Below are 8,176 nucleotides of genomic sequence, written 5' to 3' on the forward strand. Positions count from 1 at the left end.
TGTTCTTTTACACAAGAACTTATACTCATGTTTATTTCCCTTCATGTTTAAAAGGAGAATGGCCAAATGGAATTTTAACATTATTCTCAAGACAAATCTGTTCGTATTAATTGTTTTGGAGTCTCTTATCCAAATATGTTCTGCAAAATCGGCGGTCAAAGTTTGAGTTAAGAAATTAAATATCCAGGACATCACTATCTTTTGAATTGGAGTTACTCCTATAGATGGCCCATATTTTAGTCATGGGGTCGGTAAGCGGCTACCTGCTGTATGAAGTATGAACCAATGTTTTGATATGAACCCATTCACCACCAGCCACAGCCAATCCAATTAGCCAGGTCGACTAAGTGAATCAAGAGAGATGGAGGTCGTTTTGCTTGCCTCGGGCCTGAATACCTTGTTGCCGATGCTCTGGCACAACAGAGAAGCTACGATCCATACGAGGACTGCCATCGATATAAACATCCAAGCTATTAGAAGCGGGAGTAACCGACTGGAAGCTGCCCTCGAACACGCCAAGTTCAAGGGTGATGTTGCCTTGAAGCATGAAGCAAGAGAAGTGAGTCAAAACACGCGGGATTGCATACAGCGCTTCTTCATAAATAAGAGTGCAGACTCCAAGAAGTTTGAAAAGAATATCGAAGCATACAAGAAACAAGTAGAAGATCTCTGCGATCGACTCGACAAGCACTCCTCATCGGGAGAGACGGCCTCCCAGAAACCTCAAGATCCGCATGTCGCCCAACCCATGGGCTTGGACGAACCCCTGGGTGAGCTTCTACATCTTGTAACGCTACCAGGCAGCATGCCATCGGAGGGGAGGCGGAAGGTGATCTCCGTCGTTGGCTTCAGTGGTCTAGGTAAGACTCTTCTTGCCAAGCTAGTCTACACGAACACGTCGCTGAATTACGCTCTTCGGGCCAGGGTTACAGCGGCAGCAAAAGATGCAGATGAGGTTCTCAGGGAGATACTCAAGGAAGTCCTCCCTGCAGGCCAAGAACATGAGAACCAAAACTTGGAGCATCTCAACTTGGAGAACCTCGCTCAACTGCTCGCGAGACACTTACGGGGAAAGAGGTGAGCACGTGATTTGTTTTCTCCATCCTTCACACTTTTCCTCCAGTACGTTCTTGATTTCTACTCCCTCCGTTCCAAAATAGATGACCTAACTTTGTATTAACTTTGTATTAAAGTTGAGTCATCTATTTTAGAACGGAGGGAGTAGTAACTAGTTAGCAGTATAGTAGCAGTCCACGGGATGAACGGCAGATATTGCTCTTGTCGTATAATGAGGGGCCCCAGGGTTTCTCCACACTAGTAAATTGTATCATAAAAACTCTGAAACTTTTACACTGTATTTCAGCATATAAGTTGTTAGTCTTGAATGCATGCTTTATAGGAAGTCGCCTATATATATTTGGAAATGGAGGTGCCTAGCCTATGTTAACTTTTCTTTTGCCGATTTCTGTCACGGGTACTTAATTGTAATTGACGACATGCGGAGCATGGGGCAGTGGAACGGTATGAATGATGCCTTCCCTAGTGATGGGGACGGGGATGGCACAATTATCGTGACGACGACCATTCAGTCAGTAGCTAATGTTTGTAGCTCTTGCAATGGCTATGTGTACAAGCTGTCACCCCTTGACAATGATAAGTCACTAGATCTATTCTTGGTGGATAGAGCTTCGTGGAACCGTTGTTCGACGGAGCAATTTGCAAAAGATATACTGAAGAAATGTGATGGTCTACCGCTTGCTATAGTCAGCATGTCCCAGGTTTTGCAAGGTCACGGCGGGCCATCAAGCCTTGCATGTAAAGCTGCTTGCACACAACTTGGTACCGATCTGTTGAATTGAACGAGGGCGGCGATCTAGAAAGATTGCGATGGGTGCTGATGAATAAATACACTGGTCTCACTGGTGATCCTCTCAGATGTTGCTTGCTATATTTCTCCATGTACAAGCATAACATGGATGCTGTCCCCAGGAAGAATTCTATGATAAGGCGATGGGAAGCTGAAGGATTTCTAGTAGAAAGAAACGGAAGCCGTCAAGCCGCGGAAGTCGCGGCCGCAAATCTACAGACCCTCGTCGACCGCAACATTGTTGAGTCCATGGAAGTAGGCACCAGTGGAAGCACAAGGAGATGCCGACCTATTGAAATGATGGTTGAGTACATTTCCCAGATTTCCATGTCTGAGAATTTTGCTGCTTTGGTGTCTGATGTTGTAAATCCGCGAGACAGTCGCATCCGTCGACTTTCTGTCGGTCCTGGCAGTGTTGCAGATGACCGTAAAATTTCGGGCATGGATTTAAGTATCGTCCTGACTCTGGCAGTTTCAGGAGATGGATGCGAAGCTATTCTGGATTTCAAAAAGTATGAGCTAATTGCAGTTTTGGATCTGAAAGAATGTACAAATCTGGATGGTGATCATGTCAAACACATATGCAAGCTGTTGCTGCTGAAATATCTGAGCCTCGGAGACACTATAGAGAAGATACCAAGGGAAATAGGGGACTTGATACTGTTAGAGACGCTTGAGGTGAGGAGAAACAGAAGAGTGGTGGTGTATGAAGAAGTCCTCAAGCTACCCAACCTAAAACACCTCATCGGAAAGTTTTAGCTCAGATACAAACCATATGATCGCCTGAAGAAAATCTTGTCAAATGAGAGTGGTCTAGAGACGATTACTGGATTTGTCAGCCATACAGTCCGAGGATTTCCGCAGCTGATGCATCATATGAAGCGGCTGAGGAAGGTGAAAATATATTGCACTCCCAAGGCAACTGAATCAGACCAGAAAGATCTTCAAACGGAGATCAAGGCTTTCACTCGTCGAAACACGGATGAGGTGAGCTACGATCGTTCCCTGTCAATAGACTTTGCTGAATTCAATGATACTAGGGAAGGGTTGTCACCACCCCTGGGATTTTTAGAAGAATCCGGCAGTCTTAGCTCGCTCAAATTGCGCGGAGGCTGGAGACAGTTTCTGCGTTCTAAAAGATGTGTCATTCCAGATTTTACACAGATATCTGGTATTACGAAGCTGTGTCTTTCACGCACTTACCTGAGCGGGAATGATGTCCTTGCCGGTCTGACTAGTTTGATTGCACTGGAATATCTGAAGCTAGATGAAGAAGACCTGGGGCCCCTCACGGTAAAATCAGAAACATTCCAAAGGCTGACACGGTTATGCCTCATGGGCGAGACAAACCTGCACGGCATAACGATCCAACCTGAAGCTCTGCCTAGTCTGATCTCACTTCATCTCATCTGTAAGGCTCTAGAACCTGGTCTCCAGTCTACGATCGGAATCAGAAGCGTCAAGTATCTAAAGGAAATCGCACTGGATTCTCAAGTCGACACAAAGGTGTGCGCCGCCGCCAGAGGTGTGCCCTTCCCTTCCCCTCCCCTTCCCCTCCGCCGCCGCCAGAGGTGTGCGCCGGCGTGCGCTCGACACCGATGAAGGTGGCGGCGGGGGATCCGGCGGCTCCACATAGCGTGGAGGGCTCGGCATCCGGGGCGGCGGCCCCCGGGCGGAGAGCGCCGGGTGGCCCGGGCGGCGGGCCACCCCGGCCGGAGCTGGTGAGGCGCCTCCCTCGGCTATGTTACATGGTACGGGGATACGGGTACGGGGATACGGATACAGCGATACGGGAAAACAGCATTTTCTGAAAATAGACTTACGGGGATACGGCGAGTATATATACAAATGCATAAAAAATCAGCATCAAGAAACAATTTTTTTAGAGGATGAGAAAATCGACGTTTATGAAGTAACCAGATCAGGGATCTGAAGAAGTTGTCCCAACTCCTTATGTAGTCCCTGTGTTCGTCAGAATCATGGTAGGTTCTCCTCGGAATCATGGACGGCGTTACTTCCATACCCAGTCCCAGATTGAGCAACATAGGATCAAATTGTTCGACCTACACGCCATTCCCTAACATTGAGAAAAATAGATAAATAGATGTACTTCGTTCTGCCTTAAATCCTAATCCATAGCATGCTTGAAAACAGAGATCTTGAAGCAATGTATTGAAGCTTACTTGCGTCCAGTACAGATTCCGGATGGGGAAGACTTGGGAGAATGGAGACGAGTTGAGATGTGAGGTGCCGCCGGCGCCGAGTCTGGAGATGCGCTGAAACTAGTCTCGCGATTTGGCAACTGCAAGATGACGGCGAGAGGAAAAAGCCCAGCAACAAGGTTTATCTATCCATCGAGTAGGCCTTCTGATGGGCTGCAGATCGAGTCTTACCAGGCCGGGCCCTCACGTATCCCTGATGTATTCGTGCGTGTCCCAGCCGTACTCTGATTTTTTTGCTTTATTTTAATTCGAAAAAATGTGATACGAAGGGATACGTGTATCCCACGCGTATCCGGGCGTATCCCCGTCCTGGTGCAGTATCCTGCACCGATACGGCACATCTGTGACGTATCCCTGCAACACAGTCCCTCGGTCTCGCGGGGGACGAGGAGGTGTCGGTCCACGGTCGCTGGTGTGCGGCCTCCCCTGCGCGGTTGCCGTCGCCAGATGCATCTCAACCTCTCCGCCCCGATCTGCTCCTTCCATCGCCGGATCCGGGTCCTCCCGGGCGTCGGCAGCGCGGATCTCGTCGAGGGGGTTGGTTCCGGGGGAAACCCCTGGCCGGCGCAGCCACATCGCAGGCGACGCCCTGGGCGCCGTACCCCTCCCTGGAGGCTGTGGTGAGGATCCTTCCCCCCCTCCTTCCGTTCCCTGCTAGGTGAAAGCCTAGGTCCCCTGATTCGGGCGGCGACGACACATCCGTGTCGTGTTCCTTCTTGGAGGCGCAGTCCGGGGATCGCAGGGGCGGCGAGAGAGTCGGGTTGTGGGTGTGATGGTGGAGGGTGGCAGCTTGGCTCGGCGCTTCACTGCCTTTTCTTCGGTGGCTCATCGTTGTTGCCCTTGTTGCTGCGACTGTGGCCGACAACTCTAGCCCTTCGGTGTGGCTTAACCGCGGACGACGACGGTGCTCGGAATGGTGTGCTCTGAGCTAGCAGGTCTGCTCCTAGTTCTTTCTTCATGTGCAGCTTGGGCGTCTTCCTCTGGGTTCTAGGGTGAACCGAGCTGCCGCCTGCCGGTGCGGCATCCTTCGAGCCAGGATGGGAGGGCAGGGGCCCTTTGCAGTGGCAGTTCCAGAGGAGTGTCAGTGCTGTCTTTGAGTTTGGCTACGATCACGAAGCTTGCGCGGTGGTGCATCCTCTCAAGTCCGTAGCTTGTCCGGTTGGTGTAGGTCGTCCTGTAGGGTGTTGGCGGCAGCATGGCGTGTTCTTGCTATCGCTGCTGCCTTTCAGTCTGTTTCGCTTTGCTCCTTGTATCAGCCGATTGGTTCTCTTCTTGCTTTCCTTGTTAGTTGGTGTTCTTGTAATCCTGGCCGGTTGATGGCTTTGTTAATTTAAAGCCGGGCTCTTCTTGAGCCTTCGTTTAAAAAAAAAGTCGAAACAAATATAAAAGATGCCTGGAAAACAGCTGCAAAGGGCCATCCTAACTGGCCCCACGTTTTGTTGATCAAAAAGGGCGCTCCTATTCTTCATGCATAAGCACCTACGGACGGTCAGTCTCGTTTACCTCCTGCTGCTTCTTAAAGCATCCTCTCGTGGTTAAATCATTCATACTCTTTGGTACCCTGTGCAGTGCAAGCGTTGCAATCAGAGTGGAGCCACCTTCTGCTTTGCTGCGCACATCCGGGCAGCCTTAGTGGATGCTTCAGTTTGGATATTACTGTCTTCGGTTGGTCTTGGAAATAGATCAAGTTTACCAGGTTGTTCACTTCACCCTTCACAAACTACTCGAGTGCATGTTGTTATTATGCTATATCATTTTGATTTAAGAGAGGAACATATGATTGACAATATTGTTGTATCTTTATTATTTTGTGCAAGAATGGTTGCAGTTCTTGTATATCTGTATATTATTTGATGTAATAAACGACTAGGATGGGTTTGAGCGTCAACTTTCCTTACTATCCTTTAATATTTTGAAATGGAGACTTCATTCCTCCTTTGATTTTTGCTTTGAAAACAAAATGGCTTTAATGTGATTAATTTGCTACGAAATATATGAATTTAAGATCTGAATCAAACATCCTAAACAATATTAAAGGGACAATGAACCATCTTATTAAACTGGACAGAAAAACACCCCTCTGTCAGTTCCACTTGTCACTTGTGCTACTGTTCTTATTATTTTATATTATTTACTTCCAGTTCGCTCTTCACCAAAAGCAATCTTATATTTTCTCCCTCACTTTGGTTGGAGTCTACAATCACTTGCAGGCACAAATCCATAATTATTAAAAGCGGCAATGCCTAATTTCTATCCTCTTTGTGGGATCGATAATTTTACTTCGAAAATGCTACAACTAAACCATGTGCACTTTCAGGCGATCAAAGCCTCACCACCTAACATTGAACGTGGCCATTTTGTCATATTGTGGGAGTAACCAATTTGGTTTCATCACTTTATCCTAGTTGGAACACCTGGCTCTAGTTCAAATCCACACACGTTAGGAAAATGGGAAAGAAAGTGTTGGAAACCCTTGCCCTTTTGCATGGGGTCCCAACATCGTTTTACAAGGGTATTTTGATGGGGAAAAAAATCCAATGCACAACTTCCGCGGAAATGATTCCAAGACCGTGGCGATACTATCACCCTTGTGACGCACAATATTGTATAGCGGTGGATATAGTTTCCGGAGTGAAGCATTGCCTAGCCACTTATCCTCCCAGAATTTATTTCCAAACCGTCCTCAATTGAGAAGGATCCATAGCAGAAGAAATATTTCTTCGTAGCCATTAGACCCACCCAAAGTGAGAGTCCCCAGGCTTCCAATATACTTGGGATAGCGCCTTTGAACCCACATATTTTCTATTTATAAGAGTTTGCCATGCACCATCTTCCGTAACTTAAACAACCATTTGCCGAGGAGGGCCATATTATTAACTCCAAGGTCATGAATGAACAATCCGCCTGGACAGCAAACCCCACTCCATCTAGCCAGCTGATATTTCATTCTCTAGCTATCTCATTGCCAAAACAATCTTGATTGGAAGTAATCTAATCTATGTAATCTAATCTAATCTATGTAGTACCATATTGCTTAGTATTGAATTTATGACGACCAATCTTCTGCCTGGAGATAGTAGTTTACCTTTCCAACTGCTTAGTCTTTTTTGTAGTTTCTCCGCGACGTGTTTTTATTCAACATTTGTGAGTCTCTGATAAATGTATCGGTATCCCTAAATATGTGGTCGGAATTGACCCAACCCACAACCGAACAGGTGAGCGTATAGATAGGCCTCGTCTTGAGCCTCGCGAAAATAAAACAATTCACTTTTATGAAAATTGATCTTAAGAACTAAGAGTTACCCGAATGCTAGGTCATGATCCATGAAGTGAATCGTATCGTCGGTATATTGAAGGATAGATAGACCACCATCTACAAGATGGTTCACTACCCCATCAATTTGTCCATCAACCTTGGCAGGCTCAATCATGACAACTGATATATCCGCCACTATATTGAATAGCATGGGCGATAACGGGTCACCCTGTCTCAATCCTTTCATCGTTTGGAAATAGTGGCCACGCTACCTCCAAATACCAAACTATGGATCATAGCATGCCACTTTCAAGAAAATCATTTCATTTTGAGTGGCTGTTGAAGAAAAGATTACTTGGCTTTGTCATAAGCCTTTTCAAATTTGATTTTAAGTCGCACCTAATTCAACTTTTTTCGATGTAATTTGTCGACTTTTTCATGAACGATAACAACTCCATCTAGGATGTTCCTTCCTTGCAAAAAAGCGGCCTGTGAATGAATAACCACATTTCAACAATGTCGCAACTTTCTTGAAGATTTTAAAACTGACATTAAGGAGCGGATAGGTCTATGTTGTTGTATCCTTTCAGCCTCATTAACCTTAGGTAATAAAATAATCTCACTGAAGTTTAAGCGAAATAATTCTAGTTGGCCAGCATGTAGGTAGAAAAAACAAAAGTAGAAGATCCCATTTGATGACTTCCCAGAAGGTCTGATAGAACTCAGCGGAAAAACCATCCGGACTGGGGGCTTTGCTGGGCTCCATTAGGAAACCGTCTTTCTAACGTCTTCCTTAGAATATGAAGCTATTAGAAGGTTATTTTCCTCACC

The 8,176-nt window shown here is 46.5% G+C and overlaps 1 long non-coding RNA gene across 1 annotated transcript; it reads right to left on the minus strand.

The window, feature by feature from the left end:
* Positions 1 to 3,686: 3,686 nt before the first annotated feature.
* Positions 3,687 to 4,162, minus strand: LOC119273750. The gene is made up of 2 exons (XR_005134964.1): positions 4,051 to 4,162; positions 3,687 to 3,944 (listed from the first exon to the last, which is right to left on the minus strand). It is a non-coding gene; the product is annotated as an uncharacterized LOC119273750 (long non-coding RNA).
* Between the last annotated feature and the right edge of the window lie 4,014 nt (positions 4,163 to 8,176).

This window comes from Triticum dicoccoides, chromosome 3A, assembly GCF_002162155.2.
Source record: "Triticum dicoccoides isolate Atlit2015 ecotype Zavitan chromosome 3A, WEW_v2.0, whole genome shotgun sequence".
Taxonomy (NCBI): Eukaryota; Viridiplantae; Streptophyta; class Magnoliopsida; order Poales; family Poaceae; genus Triticum; species Triticum dicoccoides.